The sequence below is a fragment of the Camelus dromedarius genome, chromosome 5 (assembly GCF_036321535.1).
Source record: "Camelus dromedarius isolate mCamDro1 chromosome 5, mCamDro1.pat, whole genome shotgun sequence".
In the NCBI taxonomy this organism is placed as follows: Eukaryota; Metazoa; Chordata; class Mammalia; order Artiodactyla; family Camelidae; genus Camelus; species Camelus dromedarius.
In genome coordinates this window covers 19,138,423-19,160,348 of record NC_087440.1, presented here as the reverse complement: position 1 = coordinate 19,160,348, position 21,926 = coordinate 19,138,423, and the positions used below count along the sequence as shown (strand labels likewise).

Sequence of the window (21,926 nt, the reverse complement as noted above, 5' to 3'; positions counted from 1 at the left end):
GCCTGAGCAAGGAAGTAGGTCCTGCTCCAGAAGGAGTTCGCCTACATTCTAAAAAGAATTGTAGGACTTGAGAATATGTGAGAATCAGAATAATGCAGGAAGATACTTGACAAAAGTCTGAGTCAAGTTTGAAGAGACTTTAGTTTTAGGTAGAATAAAAGACTGAGATAATCTCTGATGTCATTTTCTCTTGGATAATGTAGGTTGTAGGAAAATAATCCACGAGTGAATCCCCACCTAAACTGTGTTTAAACCTGTAACATTTCATGAATTCATTCATTCTATAGAAGGATGTCTTAACTGACCTCCGAATGTATTCAGAAATTGGCAGTTTAGAGAACCAGTGGGGACAGACCGCTTTGGTAAGCCAAATTCAGGAAGTGATATGCACGAGGACTTTCACTGTTTTGTTAGGACTTCGGGGCAGGTGTGCCAGGGATGGAGAGTAAGAGGAAAATGAGATACCAACAATGAAGGAATAGAATGGGGCTTATCCATCAGCTAGAGCCAGTGATCTAGTTTTGAGCTTCTTTAGAAAGAAGGTTTAGTTTTAGAGAGGAGAAACTTCTGTATTCATGAAAAACTTTAAGAGACTCTGGGATTATTCATTGCATTCCACAACTCAGGGGGAAATAGAGCTGGAGAACAGGTCACTTTTTCTCTTCTTTTCCCCTCTGCCTCTGTGTAGCCTTGAGACCCTAAAGTCTCCAGAAGAGCACCATCATAAGGCTGCATGAAATCATCAGTGACTGCCGCATCTAGGGGAGTGACGTTCTCACAGAGGGCACTGGCAGTACAAGGGAGCCAAGCCTCTAAACGAAGTAGGTGGAGCAAGAGAACTCAGGACACTTGGATGTCAGGACTCAGCATCCACCAAAAAATGGACGAGCTTTTGGTATTAGAAGCTGAGGTCCCAAGTTGTGATAAACCGAGTACTGTGCTCCAAAGATGTCTAAATTCTAATCCCTGAGATCTGTGATGACACAAAGGACTTTGCAGATATGATTAAAGTTAAGTACTTTGGTGTGAGGAGATTATCCTGGATTATCCCAGTGGGCCCAGTGTAATCCTTAAAAAACGGACCTTTCTCAGCTATAGTCAGAAACAAAGAGATGTAACAACAGAAGCAGGGTCAAAGAGAGTCTGCGTTGCTGGTTTTGAAGATGGAGGAAGAGGGCACGAACCAAGGCATTTGGGTGGCCTGTAGAAGCTGGAAAAGGAAAGGGATTCTCTCCTACAGCCACCGGAAAGGAACGTAGCCCTGCAGACACCTTGATTTTAGTCCACTGAGACTTACAGACTTGTAAGGTAATCAGTGTGTTATTTTAAGCCACCAACTTTGTGGTAACATTATGGCAGCAATGGAAAACTACTAAGACAATTCATGTAGTGGATAAGAGGTCTCATGATTTGAGGTTTATGTCAGTGTGACAAAAGGCACAACTCTGTAGGTTCTGTGCAGAATAACTCAAAATAAATGTATAGCTAGAGACAACTTTAGTGAAACTTGAGATCTCTAAGTATGAAGAACAGATTTTCAGTGGAAGGGAAAAAAGACAGGTTAACTACAAAGACACAACAATTAGACTGACAATAAACTTCTCATCAGCAGAATTAGAGACCAAAATATAATGGAATACATTCCTCAAAGTACCGAGGGAAATAACGGTCAATCTAGAATTCTATCCCTAGCTAAGCTGAAGGAGGACGAAAAATATACCCATTCATGTCTCCCTGAAAGAGCTAACAAAGGGTGATATTCTGCGTTACCTAGTAATGCTCTTTGGTGAGTGGAGTTTCACTTGGGAGAGCTCAGAAGGCTGAGGGATCAGCTGACGTATTGTTTCTAAGCATAAAGAAAGAGGCATTCAGTTTTATGGGAAGTGATTGATTTTTGTTTGTTTGTCTTTTGCTGACTTCCTCTCCATTTTATTTTACTTTTCATTTTCAAAATGATTTAAAAAAATTTAAATACACAAAAGAGACTCCCTCTTCTGCCCAGGTGGTATTAACTGATACGAGAAATGTCCTTCTACAGTACACAATTAGAAAACTGAACAAAATATATGAAATGACTATTTTCAGACTTTAGACAATAGTCACCAAAGGACTGCGACCCCTGAGAGAATGGAAGCAAGCAAGGTGGACCCTAAATCAATCCTGCCTTAATGTCGTGCTACCCGGGAAAGATCCATTTCCTGTGTGGCTGAACTTCTTGCAGAAGGTGGGTTCACTTGCTCTTCCTACTTCCTCATCTTAGTCAAGTGCAATTAATTGTCATCACAAGTATTTTATGAAATGCTCTCACTAAAGCCATCAATGAAAACCTAATTTTTAGATCTGATGTACACAGACTCTTTAGACACCCTCTTCCTTTTTAAAAAAATCATCTTAACTTTTTAAAGTGTACAGTACAATAGTGTTAACTACATGCAAATTGTTTAAAAGTTCTGTAGAACCTTCTCATGTTTGAAAACTGAAACTCTATACCCACTGAGTTTCCTCTTTCCCCTCACCTCCCAGCCCCTGGCAACCATCATTCTTTCTGTTTCTATGAGTCTGACTATTTTAGATACCTCATGTAAGTAGAATAATATATTTGTCCCTCGGTTCACTTCACTTTGCATAATGTCCTCAGGGTTCATCCATATTGTAGCATATAATAGGATTTAGTTCTTGTTTAAGGTTGAATAACACTCCATTGTATATATGTATCACATTTTCTTAATCCATTCATCCATCCGTGGACCTTTAGGTTGCTTCCGCCTCTTGGCTATTGTAAGTAATACTGCAATGAACACAGGTGTGCAAACCCATTCCTTCTTGAAATTCATCTCTTTGTTTCCATCACCCCAAACTTTCTTGTTCGCCGCCTCTCTGGCTGCCTGTTCTTTGCTTGCTTCATTAGCTTTTCTTTCCCCACTTGCTCTTTATATGCTATGTATTTTCAAGGATTTCATGTGGGAACTTTTCTCACTCTCCTCCTTCTGTCCTGATTAACAAAGCTAATTCACAGGCTTGCATAGTTCTTCTAAGCTCCTAGACCTGTATTTCTAACAATTTGCTAAACATCTCTACCTGCATGTTCCAGTGATATCTCAAACTGAATATGTCCAGAATCAAACAGAAATCAACATGCGTTTAGTCCTTGTCTACTCCGTCAGCTCCAAGTCATGTTGTAGGAATACAAAGGTGAATAACTTCACACTTCCTTCCCAGGTATGCACCTTCTCCTGCATTCTCCGTGTTTTGTAAATATCATCGCCATTCCCAGTCACCCTGGGAAAGTCCTCTTTGTCACCTCGCATCTCTTTTCTCTCCACATCTTATTGATTCTCTCAAACATCTATTGCCTCTGCCTCCTCTTCTCATCCTTTTCCCCCTGGATCATCACAGCTGCTTCCTAATTGGCCTTCAGTCCATCTCTCCCACCACTGCCATCAGCATGACCCTTCTAAGACACAAAACTGGCTGTGCTGATGCCTTGCTTAAGACTCTCAGTGACCCTCCACTGCCTATAGGCTAGTTCTCATCTCCTGGGCATGGTGTATAAGGCTCTCAATGCCAATGGCTCTATGTATTTCCAATATTTCCTTTCACCATCTTCATACTTTCCCTGTTTTCTAGAAACAGCACATTATGCTGTTGTTGTCAAAATGCTAGGCTCACTCAAGTTTCCCAGCCATTTCCCATGCTGTTTTCTCTGCCAGCGATGCTCCAACGCTGTCTCCAATCCTCCTCCTATGTGTGCTCTTAGCAGACTCTTCCTCCTTTTCAGCTCCTTCTTTTCAACTCTCAGCAGTCACAGCTTCAGCCATAACTACTCTGGGGTTCTCTTTCTATTTCTCTAATCCGAGGTAATCAGGGTGGAGTAGTGGAAATCAGCCCAGACTTATGTCCCAGGTGGCCTGGACTTTAAATCCTAACTCTGCCACCTGCTGGTGGCATCTATTTTGTCCACCGGAAAATTGCGATAATAACTTCTGCGGCACCGGGGCTGTGAAGACAGGAGTAACAGCCCATCTCTGCAGCACCTGGGAGAAGGTGCTGAAGAGGAGGTAAATTTTATTTTCCTGGTTTTAAAAAATTATTTTCCTGTTTTAAAATTCACTCAGATATACAAAAGCATCATCTCAAATTCAATTTTTGTTTCTTTCCAAAGCAGTTCCTCCTCCAGACCCATCTCTTTCCATCAGTAGCTCTGTCATTCTTTCAGCCATCCAGGCTGAAAATCTGTCACATTGGATTTCTCCTTGTTCTTCATCTGCCCACATGTAACCAGCTACTAGATCCTGTCCTTTTTCATTCCTTCTTCCAACATCCTCGTCTTATATTTCAGAACTTCATACCTGGACAATTGCCATTGTCTTCTGGCTGGTCTCAGACACCACCTTACCAATGTCACTCCCCCAGATCCTCACTGGATCCTTATCAGCTATGGAATAAAGTCTAAACTCTTTAGTGTATATTAAAACCTTCCACAACCTGACCATATGGTTGCCAGATTTAGCAAATTGAAATACAGGGTGCCCAGTTAATTTTGAGTTTTAGATAAACAACCAATTTTGGGGGTAAAGGTATGTCACATGCAACATGGAGGATGTATTTATACTAATATATTTTTATTTTTGTGTTTATTTGAAATTCAAATTTAACTGGGCATCATGTATTTTATCTGGCATGCCCACCTGGCCCTAACTTTTGTTCGCAATGAGTAGTAATCACATCACTGATGAATATTATGCCAAAATGAACAAAGCACAAGAGTGTTTCTTACTGGCTTCTTTCAGAGCCAGAATTAAGTGTTTGCTAAAGCTCCATTATGAAGGCCATTAACATCCAGAGTCTGAAGGAAGGACAGTTTTTACCCAGTCAGTTAATACTAGACATTAAGCCTGAATTTCTATCCTCTCTCCCTCAAACGTAAGGAGCCCTGAGGATACCTACCTCAACTTTTAGGATGGAGGGCCACCAAAGAAATTACTTGGTAAAACATGAATTAAATTGCAACAGAGCTTGAGGAGTGAATTTCCCAACAGAGGCAGATTTAAGTATGAAGCATGGGAGCAGAAAGGAGGGAATTAGTTTTCCTAACACATCTTTTTTTTTTTTTTTTTAAGTAATGCAATGGCTCATGTTCATATTTTATTTCAAATTGGTTTGCTTATCACCCATTTCAAACCATTAATAGTGAAATGTTACTTAAGGCTATTAAAAATTATCTATTTGCACTATTAACAATAAGCGATTCCAACAAATTAATAAGAATTAAGTTCCTTACTGGTATAATTTGAGGTATGAAAGGGAAAATACATTTTTTATTCAGCTAGTCGTTGCTGAAGGCTTCACCTCCAGCTACTAAGCATAATATGCTGATACTGTCTTACTGATCTTTATTGATCTGAACCAGTTTGTATTCCTTTGCCTTTTCATTTCAGCACTTCTCTAAAGGGACCATCATTTTCCAGTCCCTAAGTGGAAAAATGATCAAGGTTTAAGTAGGCCACTGTGAGAATCGTTCATTTCCTTACCATTCCTTATTCAAACTACCTTTTTTTGTTTTTGTTTTTGTTTTTTTTGACAAAGCTAGTTCAGTTGCTGCTCTACAATCAACTCACCAAGATCTCTAATAGACAATGCTAAATTTAGGCTTGTTCACAGTATCCTAATAATGAAAAGTTACTGAACAATATTAGAAATTGATAATGGACCTAAACTTAACTTAGATTTGAAATAATCAATATTACCATATCAAATAAATTCTTAATATTTTTGTTTCTGGTAGTCACTCTATGAATTATGTGATGTAATGTAGTATACATGTGCTATGGTGAGTAATGGTACTTGTGGAGGAAAGTTCTACTGAAAGAAAATTTGAGGGTGAGCTGAGATTTATGTGACTACTCAGTCATTTAAAAGGTGAATATAAACTTAGTGAGCAGGTTTTTTTTTTCCCCCTTCCCACACACATTCACATAGCTGCTATACATCTCTTTAAATATTAATACAGAAACAAAAATACTTTCTACTTAACAAACTCCTAAGGGATATCCTGCTCCTTAAAGGTCTTTACTATGTTTTAGTAATTAAGACCCGTTTTCCCCATTTTAATAAGAGATCAATTAGTTTTTTTCCCTTAATATTCTATAAGTTAGCTTTAGAGGGTGATTTCAAAAGGATACCCAGATACTGTATTTACGCTTAATGAACGCACTGCATCCTCAACTCACCAAGCTCAGAAAACACATTGCCAAAGTAAAGAAGCTCTTGGTCTCCAAAGAAGTCACACAGATGGCCAACAGACACATGAAAAGATGTTCAACATTGCTAATTAGCAAATCAAAACCACAATGAGGTTATCACCTCACACCGATCAGAAGGGCCATCATCAAAAAGAGCACAGATAACAAATGTTGGCGAGGATGTGGAGAAAAGGGAACCCTTGTACACTGTTGGTGGGAATGTAAATTGGTGCAGCCACTATCGAAAACAGTATGGAGGTTTCTGAAGAAAACTAAAAATAGAACTACCTTATGACCCAGCAATCCCACTCCTGGTTATACATCTGAAGAAAACAAAAACAGTAATTCAAAAAATACATGCACCCCAATGTACACAGCATTATTTACAATAACTAAGATATGGAAGCACCCTAAGTGTCCATCAATAGATGAATGGGTAAAGAAGATGTGATATAGATATAGATACATATACAATCATATAATATCTATAAAAAAAAAGATGGAATTTTGCTATTTGCAACAACATGGGTGAACCTGGAGGGTATTATGCTAAATGAGATAAGTCAGACAGAGAAGGACAAATACTGTATAATTATCACTTATATGTGGAATCTAAAAAGTAAAGCAAATGAATATAACAACAGATACAGACTCAGATATAGAGAACAAACTAGTAGTTACCAATAGGGAGAGGGAAGGGGGGAGGGGCAAGACAGGGGTAGAGGATTAAGAGATACAAAATACTATATATGAAATAAATAAGCGACAAGGATATATTGTACAGCACAGGGAATATAGCCAATATGTTATAATAACTTTAAACAGAGTATAATCTATAAAAAAAAATCACTATTTTGTACACCTGAAACTAATATAAGATTGTAAATCGACTATAACTCAATAAAAAAGAATCTCTTGGTCTTCTCCATCCTCACTCTTCCTCTTCTATGTCTTCTAAACCTGACTCATAGGAAGAGGGGAAGCCTCAGTAATCTGCTTCTTGAATTGCAGCCAGACTTAGCCTAGGCTCCCAGAGGCAGTGGTGATAGTGGGTTTCAAGTTTGGCTCAGTGGAATCCGACTACCTGGGTCCTATCACTTTACTAGCTGATCATGAGCAAGATGCTTAACCCCTGTGTAACTTAGTTTCCTCTCTGTAAACGGAGATAATAAGTATCTACCTTACAGAGAAATAAGCTAATTCTTACAAAGCGTCTATTAATAGAGGCTGTGGCACAGTAAGTTTGGAGTGTTAGCTACTATTATCATGGAGCTCAGTTCTAGGCTACAAATCAGATTGTTGGACTTCTTTAAAAGTTGGGGCAACATACATGAACAAAGAGAAAATTGGGAGAGGAAGGGGGGTGCTTTCTAATTTTGACTCAATCTCCTATTTAAAGCAAATCTGGGCTCAGTTCTCCTCTCAAGGAAACGGGGCGACTTTAAAACCACCGCCTGCAGAACAGACTGGAAGGTTGGAAGAGGCACAGAGAGCTCGTCCGGAGCTTGGCAGGCACTAGACAGGAGAAGAGCTGGGCACATCCCGGTTGGGTGGAAGAGCTGCCAGTCCTGGTAGGCGCACCGTGGGGACCAATCGCCTTCGGGCTCCGCCTTCAGGGGGCGGGAGAATCGGGACGTCCACGCGCCTTAGGCGGGGCCTCTGCACCGCTAGCCTCTCAGCCTTCAGTCCTGCGTGGGTCGGCGAGCCACAGTCGGCCAGAGCCAGGTGAGCGAGGGAAAGCACCGTGCACGGGGTGGTAAAGGAAAGGGGAGACATGGCAGTCGGCAATGAGAAATAGGAAACAATGGGGAAGAAAATTAGGTAGGGTGGGAGCATGGGAGGGTCCGGAGAACTGGAGAGAGTGAGAGGGAGGGAGGGATGTGGAGGCGTGGCATGGACCAACTGGACCAGGAAGGGAGCGTGCTCGTGGGGAATTTAATGAGTAAGAGGAAAAGTAGGATAACCCACCAGAGTACGGGATGCTGTAGGAGTTTGTCCCGAGTAGGTTAGTAAAGCAAAGCCTGGGAGACTCTTGTGAAGAGTCAGCAGTCATGTTGGCCCGCCTTATTACCAACGTAGTCACAGTTTCTGCAGCAGTAGGCATGCATATTAACCTGGTGAGTACTGAGGTGCTCTCTGGCCCTTTAAGATGAGACTGATAACGGGAGTTTTCCTGGATTCCTTGAGTGGGACTGCCCGTTCTACTCAAAGACTGGACCCTGACAGCCAGATCAACAGATTCGACCTCTGAGTACTGCAAGATCACCCACCCACCCTCCAGTTTTGAGAAAGGAGCATCTCTTCTTACCTCTTCCTTTACAGGATGCTTGACGCTTTGTTTGACTCCTCGGACACATTCTCTGACAAAACTCCCTGAGCACAGTGTCTACTGATTTATCTGCCTCCTTTCTGATGAACTTTCTTTCACTGATTTTCAGGTTAGACTATTTTCTGTACATCCTCCCACCCCAACCTCCGCCTAAGAAACCCATCCTTGATCATGTAGACTTAGAGACTGGTAAACCAGGATTGGGACTTTGGGGATAATCTAGGGGGGAACCCCTCATTTTTAGGTTAAAAAAAAAAAACAGACTCGGAAAGGTGACGGGACATGTATTGTGACTTCAGTAAGGACCAGATGCTGTGCATGTCTTAAATGAATTCTTCAGAAACCTAGGCTGTAGGTACTATTGTCCCCTTTTTAAAAATGAGGAAAGAGGCTGAGTGATTAACTTGCTAACATGTAGTATAGCCGGAATTTGATCCCAGAAGATCTGACTTAAAAACCTGCCTGCCTAACTGAGTAAGTAAAAAGAATAACTCATTAGTGGTAGGGCCGTGATTCCAATTCAGGTCGAACTGCTTTTTTAAAACCACAGCAAAGTTTCCATTTCTTAAGTCTAAGGTTCTTTATATTTTTAACAAGTTCAATTATCTATACTGTATATGAATGGCACATACATCTACTTCATTACCTCAAGTTCATCTCAGTTTGGTCATAAAACACTTTAGTTTCAAGAAAATTTTGTATTTTGGGCTTCCGTGCTACATTTGAAGTTAGGGAATGCTGACTTTACAGTTGTGACTGTAGCGGTAGATTTTGCTATGGCTGCTGTGGAATAGGTAATTAGGCAGGGGTGGAAGTTGAGAAATAAAGCTGGAAATTGTTGGAATGACAATTGCTGGCACTTCAGTGTTTAGTCTGTTAGATTCATTTCTACTCAAGTTCCCCAAGTTTTAGGAGTGGCTTTAAATCTCTAAGTATCACCTTATACTGTAGCCACTAACTTCTGTTTAAACTGAATTTGACACTGGAGTTGTCCATCTTCGGATTGAACCCATGGGTCATGCATACTAAGCATGTGCTCTACCACTGAACTATACCCTATCCCCCCCCCCTTTTTTTTTTTTTTTGGTTTGGAGAGGTAATTAGGTTTACCTGTTTATTTATTATTAGAGGCAATACTGGGGATTGAACCCAGGACCTCATGCATGCTAAGCATGCACTCAACCACTTGAGCTGTACCCTCCCTCCACACACAGCTTTTTAAAAACATAAATGAGACACTGTATCCAGCTAGGGTCTCAGTCAGGAGACAGGAACCACACATTAAATAGGAAAAATTTAATATAAAGAATTATTAACTAGTAATAGGGGATTAAGTATTAAGGGGTAAAGAGAACTCTATACAGTAGCAGATATAGGGAACAAACACTACCTGGGTTGAAGCAGATCGTTCAAGGTAGGAAAGAATTTGGAAGAGGCCCCCTTTCCCTCCAAGAGTGATAATTGAACTTTATGGGAGAGTATATGACGGTTTATGTCGCTGGATGATGAAGTTTGCAGAGTCCTGACCACTGAAGGACTGGCATGCCGGAAACCAGACGTGCTGGAATGCGGAGTTGGAGGGCTGATGAAACTCGCTAGGAAGCCACCGAGATTCTGGGCAGCTGCTCACAGGGATGCTGCCGGAACTGGATGGGAAGACACCCACAGGGGTGCTGTTGAAACTTGAAGGTAGACAAGCACCCAGGAACCAGGAAGCCCACCCCTTCCTCATCAGTGTTCCACCGGCGCCCTCTACTGGTAGAGCTTAAAAATCATATCAGCTGGAAAAGGAAAAATGTATGCAATACTCAGTATCATAAAACAAGGCAAAGAAGGGTAGACCTGGAACTGAGGAGCGATAAACCAACTGGCACAGACTCACAACTTAGCATCTTAGAGAATTGTCCATTTGATGCATACAGTTCTAGCTCATTCATCTTAATGATTACATAATATTCCATGTACCTTAATTTCATCTCTTGGCTGACATTTGGGTTATTTTCAGTTTTTCACTGCTATGGTGAAAAAGCATCACTTTATGTATGTGGCAACTATATCTTCAGGACTGATTTCTGGAAGTGGGATTGCTGGATCAGAGCATATACATGTTTTAAACCTTTATAAATATAATACAAATTGATTTTTTCCACCAGTTTTGTACGATAATGCAGCTTTAGTCAAACTTTCACCAAACTTGATATAAATATTTTTTTTGCCAGTCTGCTGGGCTAAACGGTATTGTGATTTTTACTTTATATTTTCTTGATTCTTACTGAGATTAAGCATCTTTTCATCTGTTGTTGACCATTTGTTTTTCTCAAACATAGGCTATTTTAATTACAGAAGTAGTTTATGTAATAATTCAGTGTCAAAGTATATAAAGTGAAAATGATAGTTGTTAACATGTAATGGGTATTAGGCAATATGTGCCAGGCACTATTCTAAGCTTTCCACATTTTAACTTAAGCACAGTCTGTCAACCATTACTACCTGAGGTAGCTGCTATTAACAGTTGGGTGTGTGGTCTTCTAGACTTTTTTCTAGGCTAACACAGACATGAACATTTATAGAATTTTGTTCCTTGGGACTTTTTGTTTGGTTTTACAAAAATGGAAACTCTTGTTCATTGTTCTGCATTATGCTTTTTTCCCACTTAGTTATGTTTTGGACCTCTTTCTAAGCTAATATGTGATAATCTACCCTACCCTTTTAAACATCTTCATAATGTCTCATTGTATGGAGATACCATACATTATTCATTTCTCTTCTGGTGAATAGTCACTTTGATGTAATTTTTTTCTTTTGCTAAGAGAATCGGTACTGCAATGAACCTTTGTATGCATACCTTTATACACGCATTAGGTTGACCTTTGAACACTGTTCTCTGAGAATTAAAATGTTAGGTTACTGCTTTGTGAATTCTCACATTTTCTTATCTGTCCACTGTATTTCAACTCATAGGGCTTGAATGCACATGTATATGTATGTAATACGTGTTATATATGACACACATATGTGTGTGTATGTGTGTATATATATATATACATACTGTACAGTAGATACATGATGTGTAATTGTAATACAAGTCAGGTTTCCTCGAAAATTACTTAGGTGGATGTAGGCTTTAAAGCATGAATAGTCTGTGTTAGGTATTCAGTGTCTTCCTGTCTTTTATTATAATGGCCTGTCTGTAGGTCCTGATCCTTAGGGTGATAGTTTCCCTTTTCTAGTCATCCCTCTATCCACTTTCAAACCATTCCAAGCTAGCTCTGTCAGACTGCCCAGGTTCTCAGAAAAGCAGGGTTCTTCCCTGCCTCTGTTCCCTGTTCCCTCTGGGTTTCTTGCCCTTCAGTATCTTACTGAATCTGATGATAATCACTTTCTCACCTATTCTGCCAGCATTCCCAGAACTCTGCCAGTTAGAAAATTCTTGCATTTGCTTTTTTTCATGATTATGTACATTCTGTTTCCCTTTTTTGGGGAGCAAGAATATTCACATCCATCCTTGTTTCCAGGGTGAAATTCTCAGTTTTATGATTCCTTGTTTTGCTTTTGCTCTGTGTTTCACTGTGCTTTTATCTATCTTCCCTCCTAAGGCTTTTTGGTGGCTCCTTCAGCATCTCCATTTTTTTTTTTTGAGGTAAATTCACATAGTAAAATTAACCAGTTGAAAGTACACAAATGAGTAACATTTAGAACATTCTCAGTATCATTCAATCACTACTGCTATCAAGTTCCAGAGCATTTTCAGTCCCCACCCCCGAAATAAAGCCCTGTACCCGCTAAGCAGTCATTCCTCTCTCTCTCCTCCTCCAAGTCCCTGACAACTCCAAACTGCTTTCTGTCTCTATGGATTTACCTATTCTGGATATTTCACATAAGTGAAATCATATAATCTGAGACCTTTTGTGTCTGACTTCTTAAGCTCGCATAGTATTTTCGAGGTTCCTCCATGCTGTAGCACGTGTCGGTGCTTCATTTCTTTCTATGGTTGAATACAGTTCCTTTGTATGTATGTATGAACCACAACTCGTTTACCCATTCATCCGTTGATGGACATCTGGACTGTTTCCACCGTACAGCTGTTGTGATTGGTGCCTCTGTGGACATTCATGTACATGTACTTGTTTGAGTCCCTCTTTTCAATTCCTCTGGGCAAACAGTATACGTAGGGGTAGAATTGCTGGGTCACATGGTAATTCTATATTTAACCTTCTGAGGAACCACCAAACTGTTTTTCACAGTAGCTGCACCATTTTACATTCCACCAGCAGTGTATAAGGGTTCCAGTTTCTCCAGATCCTCACCAACACTTACTTTCCACTTTTTAAAAGTAGCCATTCTAGTGGACATAAGGTGATGTCTCATTGTGGTTTTGATTTGCATTTCCTTAATGATTAATGATATTGAACATCTTTTCATGTGCTTGCTGGCTATTGGTATAATTTCTTTGACGAAATGTCTATTGAAGTTCTTTGCCCATTTTTACTTTGGGTTGGTTATTTTTGTTGAGTAGTAAGAGTTCTTTATATATTCTGAATACTAGACTCCATTATATAATTGGCAAATATTTTCTCCCATTCTGTGGGCTGTCTTCTCATTTTCTTGATAATATCCTTTGATGCATGGAAGTTTTCAGTTTTGATGAAGCCTAATTTATCTGTTTTTCTTTTGTTCCTTGTGCTTTTTGTGTCGTATCTAAGAATCTATTCTAAATCCAAAGTCATGAAGATTTACCCATGTTTTCTTCTAAGAGTTTTATATTTTCAGCTATTATATTCAGGTTGTTGATCCACTTTGAGTTAATTTTTATGTATTATGTGAAGTAGGAGTGTGGGTATCCAGTTGTCCCAGCACCATTTATTGAAGAGACTGTTCTTTCCTCATTGAATGGTCTTGACACCATTGTTGAAAATCAGTTGGCCATAGGTGTGTGGTTTATTTCTGGACTCTCAGATGTGTTCCATTGGTCTATATGTCTATCCTTACACCAGGACCACACTGTTTTTAGGTTACTGTAGCCATATAGTAAGTTTGGAAATTGGGAAGTGAGTCCTCTAACTTTGTCCTTCTTTCTCAATATTCTTTTGGCTGATCAAGGCCCCTTGCGCTTCCCTATGAATTTTAGAAGATTGGCTTTAACGTTTCTTTAAAAAAAACTTTTTTTTCAGTATTGTCTCTTCCCTCAGTTTATCCTTGCAAGTGATACCAAAGTTTCCTACGTTATCTTTCTTTTCACAGCCTTTCTCATACTATCTCATTACCTAAAGCCGGATGGTAGGTTCCTTTTATACTCTGGATCAAGAACTAGGTTGCTGCAGGCTCCTTCAACCTCCCTTTTATTCCACCCCTGCTGCTCTTAAAATGTATAAATACATAAATAAATTCTCAGGTTTAGTTATTAAAATATTTTTTCATCTACTCTATGTCAAGATGTGTATTTCTTAACATATAAATAGTTCCTCAGTTGTTGCCTCTTCCATGAAGCCTTCCCAGATTGGTTATTGGGAGAAAAAAGCTGACTACCTCTCTTCTAATGCATTTGGACATGTGATTGAGATTCCTAAGTTTTATTTACTTCAGTATCATTCCCAACTATGTTCACTCTTGCTTTAATGAAAATGCACTTAAAAGCACAGACTTTAGGGTTGGAGGGGACCTTAATATAATGCAGACTTCTAGTTAAATATGGTCGAATGGATACATTCATTTCTCTCTGCTGCCTATCCAAAGTCTTCTAAAAGGGCAATAAGTTCAAAATACATAAACCTATAAGGACAAAGAACCTGGGTAAGCAGATGACAGCAGCCACATTTTGGAAGTTGTAAAGCAGATGGAAGAGTGGAGACTGACTTAGCAGAATGGTAATTCACTAAGCTATTAGTGGGGGGAGCCAGAGCAACCAACTTTTAGAACCTCCAGGAAAGCTTAGGCATCAGAGGTACTAGATATCTCTGAAAGGGGAAGTGTGAACGAGGCGAAAAATAGGGGACATAGCTGCGGACAGGGACACTGTACTGAAAATGGGAATTAAGCGAAAGTCAATATTAGATGGTGTTATCTCAGCTCCTTCTGCAGCTCAGCTCTGAGAACACTGGCATCCATTCCCTCCTCAGTACACCCAGGTGATTGGATAATTCCTCAATGGGAAAACTTTCCAGCCCAAGAAGGGCAAAACCCTGCAATCCTAAAAAGATCATCCTGCACTGATCAGCACAACCTCCTACCGTGCTTCACCCCTGCCCTTGGTGTCATTGCTCCTCTAGGGACAGCCAAGGCTCCCCTCAGTCAGGGAAAGCCCCAACATGAAAGACACAAACAGGAACTCAGAGGACATCGAGGCAATGAAGTTGGCAGGAAAACTTGTTTTAAAAACTCAACTGTGTATCTTTGTAGATATCCTTGTCCCCCACAAAGAAAGCTTTAAAAAGGAGCTTTCAGAAGAAAGGAGACTCTTGTAAATTGGAAGTGCGATAGCAGAAGTGAAAAATTCCACAAAAAAGAAAGAAAATAAGATGAGGAGACCTCTGAGAACTGAAACCATCTGTATCCACACAACTTAACTGTTTATATTCACGAGACTTACTGTTCCACTCATCACAAGCATAATAACTTTATTATTACAGGGAGCATTTTCACGAGGCAATGAAAGATGTAAATAACTTTATTCTGGGAATTTCTTCCCCCCAAACCCATGTAAATGCCAAGCTTACCAATAGGTAGCATCGAGCAACAGTTTACTCTTCTAGACTCTTTGAACGCCTTGTCTCAAAATCCTTGCTTGCTGTTTTCACCAACCCTAAACTATTATCCTTGTTCCAGTCTTAATCAAGCCCTAGCATTGAAAGACTTGCCTTAAACCAGACTTCAAAGCCTCAGAAACAGTGGGAAGGGTGTAGCTCAGTGGTAGAGTGCACGCCTAGCATGCGTGAGGTCTTGGTTTCTATCCCCAGTATCTCCATTAAAAAGTAAATAAGCCTAATTACCCCCCTTCCCTAAAAGAACCTTAGAAACATCTCAGCTTTGCCCTTTCTACTACCCCTCTGAGACTCCATCACCTTTTTGTTCTCCCCTTGCTTCAGTAAGAATAAATTCAACTTTGTCTTATCAAAAGTTGTTTTGGAGATATTTTGGAGGAGCCAACAAAAATCACCTCTCAAAAAGTAGTACAAAAAAAGGCAGAGGGGGAAAATGGGAGAAAAAGGAAAAAAGAATTAAAGTCAATTTAGGAGATCTAACATCTAAGTAATAAGAATTCCAAAAAGGGAAAATAGTGGGGAGGAAAATGTCCTAGAACTGAAGGATGTATGTTTCCAGAATAGAAGGCATGATGGATCAAAGGAGACTCCTACTAAGGTTAAAATCATTCTAAAAAATCAGGAAAATTGAGATGATTAGAAGGCAGAGGGAAGTTCTTGATTGCCTGCAGGTTAATATTATTGCCACCAGGTGGCAGTTATGCCGCAAAGCGTCTGTTTCTAAGATGGTCTTTTGGTTCTTCATAAAATTTCACCTCTTTCCAAAACATTGTAAAGAGATAGTCTCAGTTTGGATTTTTTCCATATAGTCAGGTTCTATCAGAGCTCAGTCTGATTTCTTCCTAAAAGGCTCTTCTAATAGGTCACCATACAATCAGCCTAAAGGGAGAAAACAAGACTCATTTCTCTTTGAGGAATGGCTCAAGTGGCTTTGAGGGGAAAAAAAGATTTTTAAGAGAATGGACTCTGAGCTATAATTGTCTGTGTGGACAGGAGGACTTCTATCATGCAGGGGTTCTACAAAGCAGTTATTTTTCAAGCATTCATCAACAAGTTTTATTGATGCCTACTGTATGCCAGGTGCTGTGCTAGGCAGCAGGAATACCCCATTAAAAAAATCAGATGTGACATATATGTAAACTAAAAAAAAAAAAGTGTAGTATATTGTATATATGTATTTACATGCAATATATTGTATATGTGCAGTCAAGTTGTAACAATTCTACCTAATAAAACTGAAATTTATGAAATAGATTTTCTATATTGAAAAAAAAATCAGACACTGTCTTCACAGAGCTTACATTCTGAGGGGAGAAACAGACAGTAAATAAGTTACATTAAAGCACAGATGTATCTGAGGAATCTGATAGAGGTCAGGGTGGAAGTAAGCAGACCAGTTAGGAAGCTATTGCAGTGGCTTGAGTAGGAGATGTAGGTGACGTGGGTTATGGTGATGCCGTGAGACAGAGAAGTAAGTGAATTCAGGACCTTTTGGAGGTGGAGTTGACAGGACTTGGTCATTGTCTGGACTTTGTCATTTTCTAGAGTAGATGTGTTAATGTGCCCGGATTAACACAAGTGGCTGGTGAATGGGTTGCCATTTTCTCAGGTGGAGAAAGTAAGGAGAGAAAGAGGTTTTGAAGGAGGAGATGGTGGATAGAATCAAGAATTCAGTAATGGATGTTAAGTTGATCTTTCTTCCCAGGCATTCGGGTCCCTGGATATCACTGGTCCAGGCTAGGATGGGGTTTGCTCCAATTACTGTGCAATAGAAGGGCTTGGTCTGGCATATTTAGTTTAAATTGGCTCACAGCAGGCACTCATTAAGTTAAAAATGGCTGTTACCTCAGACCCCTATTTTTGATAGTGTTCCTAACATTTCCCCCAAATGTTTTATTCTGAAAAATTTCAAATATGCAGAGAAGTTGAAAATTAACACAAAGAATAATCACACTTTTTATTAGTTAACATTTTGCCGCATTTGCTGTATCTCTCCATATGTTATGCTCTTTTATTATTTTTTTATTTTTAATTGAAGTATAGTCAATTTACAATGTTGTGTTAGTATCTGGTGTACAGCATAGTGATTCTTTTATACATATAAATGCATATTCTTTTCCATTATAAGCCATTACAAGGTATTGAATATAGTTCCCTGTTCTATACTGTAGTAGGACATTGTTGTTTATCTATTTTATATACAGTAGTTAGTATCTACAAATCCTGAACTCCCAATTTATCCCTCCCCACCCCATTTCCCCCGATACAATGTTTGTTTTCTATGTCTTTGAATCTGTCTCTGTTTTGAAAATAAGTTCACTTGTATCTTTTTTTTTTTTAGATTCCACATAAAAGTGATATCATATGGTATTTTTCTTTCTCTTTCTGACTTACTTCGCTTAGAATAACAATCTCCAGGTCCATCCATGTTTCTGCAAGTGTCATTATTTTATTCTTTTTTATGGCTGAGTAGTATTCCATTGTACATATATACCCCAACTTCTTCATCCAGTCATCTGTCGATGGACATTTAGGTTGTTTCCATTTCTTGCCTATTGTGAATATTGCTGCAGTGAACACTGGGGTGCATATATCTGCTCAAATTACAGTTTCCTCCAGATATATGCCCAGGAGTGGGATTGCTGAATCATAGGGTAAGTCTATTTTCAGTTTTTTAAGGAATCTCCATACTGTTTTCTATAGTGGTTGCATCAAATTACATTCCCACCAACAGTGTAGGAGGGTTCCCTTTTCTCCACACCTTCTCTAGCACTTATTGTTTGAACTTTTTAATGATGGCCATTCTGACTGGTATAAAGTGATACCTCATGTTAGTTTTGATTTGCATTACTCTAATAACTAGTGATATTGAGCATTTTTTTTCCTGTGCCTATTAGCCATTTGTATGTCTTCACTGGAGAAATGTTTGTTTAAGTCTTCTGCCCATTTTTGGATTGGGTTATTTGTTTTTCTGATTTTAAGCCATGTGAGCTGTTTGTATATTTTGGAAATTAATCCTTTGTTGGTTGCATCATTTGCAAATATTTTCTCCCAGTCCATAAGTTGTCTTTTTGTTTAGTTTATGATTTCCTTTGCTATCTTTTTGCACCTTTGGATTTTGCTTTTTTGATGGCAAGAATTATATCTTTTTAAACTTTATACTTTTGTACAATTTAGAACAGTGCTTTCTAACCTTGTGGACTTGAAGGAGTGTCCTAGGAGAGCATTACCCCCACCAATTTGCATAAAATCCATGACCCCCTCCAGAATCATAATTCATGTGTAAAAAGAAAAACATTTATAAATTATTTTTAAAAAGCATCTTTAGGAAACACATGTTATTTTTTTACATGCAGTCAAAGTAAAAGCAGAGTGCTAACTACCCAGAAGCAGCAGTCAGTTAAGACAAGTCTCTAGCTTCCCCTTCCAGCCAGACAGCTACCCGCAAGTGTTTACCAGATGAAAAATCTGACACACCCACCACTCCAGAGATTTAACAACTGTTGTTACAGAGCAGGAGCCAGTGCCTGGTGAAGGACATAGCATTCCCCTCAAAGCTGACTTTCTCACTCCTGGTCTTCCTTCCCCTCCTCCTGTTAGGGCGTGCTGTTTTTCTGCTGTGGCCTGTATTCTGGATTTTCAGAGGACTCTGTCCTTGTTATCTTTGTTTGGGTGATTCTTGTTTTCCTGATCCAAAGCTTTTTATGTAATAACTCTTTGGGGGAATGACATGTCTAAAGTCCTGTGAAAAGTCCCCTGGTACGTCTGCCTGAAATGGTAAGTAAGGAAAAAGTCACACTGTGTCTGGAAGGCAGACTCTGTTGTAAGTTCTTTCAGAGCAACACAGATATAGAATATTTAAACAAAGTAAAATTCTTTGAAGCTTTTTATGTAGCAGAACCACCCAGCTAAGCTAATCCCAGAGTCCTTAGAAATTCACTTCTGCCCACTCCCCACCCCTCCGCCTCCCCACCGCCCCCCCCACCGCCCCTGCAGTCCTCCCAGAGGCCTGTGTCCCAGGGTGTGGGCCAAGTTCTTCTGTAGAGATAAAGTGATGCCAATAAAATGTAGCAAGAACGACAACAACAAAATTCCTTTGAAATTGTGTGAGATAATAAACATTGTTTTAAGATGCTAAGTCTTGGGGATTAATTGTTATGCAGCAATTGATAACTGATACACTGACCCAATTAGATAATTAATCATAAAGTTATAATGATTAAAACAGCTTGGTATACTATGCCAGAAATCTACTTCAATGGAATAGTATTGGGAGTTTAAAAAAGAGAATATGTGTATGGGAATTTTGTATACGATACAGGTATCATTTCAAATCAATGTGGCAAAGATTAATTAGTAAATAAATTATATTAGGATAATAACCTAACCATTTAGAATCTTGCCAAAATAAAGATGACCTCTTGTCTCTGGACAAAGCTTTCAAATGAAATGAATTGGAAGTTTTAGGATACGAAAAAGCAAAAACCATTAAAAAAAAGTTTTATTTTTCCTTTATTCTGTAAGGCAGTGCTGAGCAATATTTATATATTATTTGCATTGCTTTTAGTTTCCTGCCAAAAGTGAGAATATCTCTAGTATTTGTACAGTCCAGACCCCCCGAGGCTGACTTGGTTCACCTGGTCCTAGAGTCGGACAGAGTTTGCATGGTGCAACTGCCCAATTTCCTGGGCAGTGCTGAGTGACAGCTTCAAGGAAAGGAGCGATGGGTTCTGATCTTTTTAATACCTCCACCAAGCAAATACCGTGGGCGCTTGGTTTTAGTGTGTAGTAACTCTCTTAACCTCACTTGAGGCAGTTTCATCAGTGACATTCACACAACTTTGTTCCTTCATTCAAAGCACTAAGGAGCAAGTCTCTCTTAACTTTCTAATAAAAACATTAAATAGCAAATAAGCATTAGCAAAGAGAGATGTGTAACTTTTCATGGGCATTCTGCAAAAATGCATATACTTTTTTCTTATTGATATATATGTATTTACTTTCTGGGAAAGGTCACACAAATCTTGGTAAAAATTACTTCATGATCATAATTCGTTGACTTCATCTTCTTTCCAAAAGAAAATGAAAAAAAAAAAAACCCCTACATCATAATGTTAGGAAATTTACCTACAATTTCCCATAACATTTTTCTAAGAAAATTTTTTGAATACAGTTTTTTTTAATATAGGAAAGCACAAAATGTCCCATTACCCACAAAATGACCCACTACCCAGGTAGCCTCACTGACATTAAAAAAAAAAAATGATACATGAAATGAAATTCAAATATTCCAACAACCTTTTAGAAAAAAAAGGACACTACAGTTAATGTATACTTGGTGGTACAGTGAGTCCCAATTTTAGAAAATGTGTGTGGTAAGGAATGTATCTTAGAATTGATGAACTGTTATTTCTTTCCAGCTTTTCTTCTTTATGTATTTTTTGCATACTTGATCTGTAAAATGTATGTACATTTTTGTGGCCTGTTTTTTCCACTTAATATTATCACATAAACATTATCTTAATGTTATTAAACATTAATTTTTATATTCTTAATGTAATTTATTTATTTAATTATATAAAATTTAATTTAAATATTCCGTTGTAGTTAGTTTAACCACTTCCCCATTGTTGACATTTAAGTCATTTCCAGTGTTTGTTCTTATAACTAATGCTTTCCCAGACATCATTCTGTATACACTTTTGTTGACTTTTAGGTTATGGCCCCATGATAATATTCAAAAGCAGAGTTCTTAAGGCTCTTATTACAACACAACATAAAGATGACTATAAAAAAATATAGAACTGGCAATAGCTCAACTGAACTTGGGGGCCCAACATTTCAGAGTCTTTGTGTCAACCTGTTTGGTTTTAATAAACACAGGTGAGCATAGAAAATAATATTTAATAGATTTTTATCAGAGTCTTTTGGGAATCTACTTTGTGCTAGGCACTGTGCTAAGTTCTATAGAGGCTATGAAGATTGATAAATAAAATTTGTTCTCTTAAGAAGCTTACTATTACTAGGTATGTTATAGTTCACCCACAGCCCATTATGCAAATTTAGTTTCTTCTTGGTATTTAAAGTTTTTCAGAGTCATATAACTGCTTTGCTTTAAGCTTTGGGCCTTTAAGCTACTTTTTAAAAAATTGAAATACAATTGATTTACAATGTTTTGTTAATTTCTGGTGTACAGCATAGTATATTCCTTTTCATATTCTTTTTCAGAATAGGCCATTACAAGGTACAGAATATAATTCCCTATGCTATACAGTAGGACCTTGTTTATCTATTTTATATATAGTAGTTAGTATCTGCAGATCCTGAACTCCCAATTTATCCCTTGCCACTCCCTTCCTCTCCTGGTAACCCTAAGTTAGTTTTCTGTGTCTGTGAGTCTGTTTCTGTTTTGTAGATAAGTTCCTTTGTGTCATTCTTTTTAAGATTCCACATATAAATGATGTCATACGATATTTTTCTTTCTCATTCTGGCTTACTTCACTTAGTTTAACAGTCACCAGGCCTGTCCACGTTGCTACAAATGGCATTATTTTATTCTCTTTTATGGCTGAGTAGTATTCCATTGTACATATATAC

The 21,926-nt window shown here is 38.7% G+C and overlaps 1 long non-coding RNA gene across 8 annotated transcripts in view; it reads left to right on the top strand.

The window, feature by feature from the left end:
- LOC116153454 (uncharacterized) overlaps positions 1-21,926 on the top strand; it is an 89,346-nt gene that overhangs the window by 6,028 nt on the left and 61,392 nt on the right. For 6 of the 8 annotated variants that reach the window (XR_004137197.2, XR_010380861.1, XR_004137195.2 and 3 more), the window contains exons 2-3: positions 7,642-7,967; positions 8,565-8,680. This is a non-coding gene — a long non-coding RNA (uncharacterized LOC116153454). The remainder of the gene's footprint in view (positions 1-7,641; positions 7,968-8,564; positions 8,681-21,926) is intronic. The other 2 variants (XR_010380864.1, XR_010380860.1) reach the window with 1 other exon arrangement.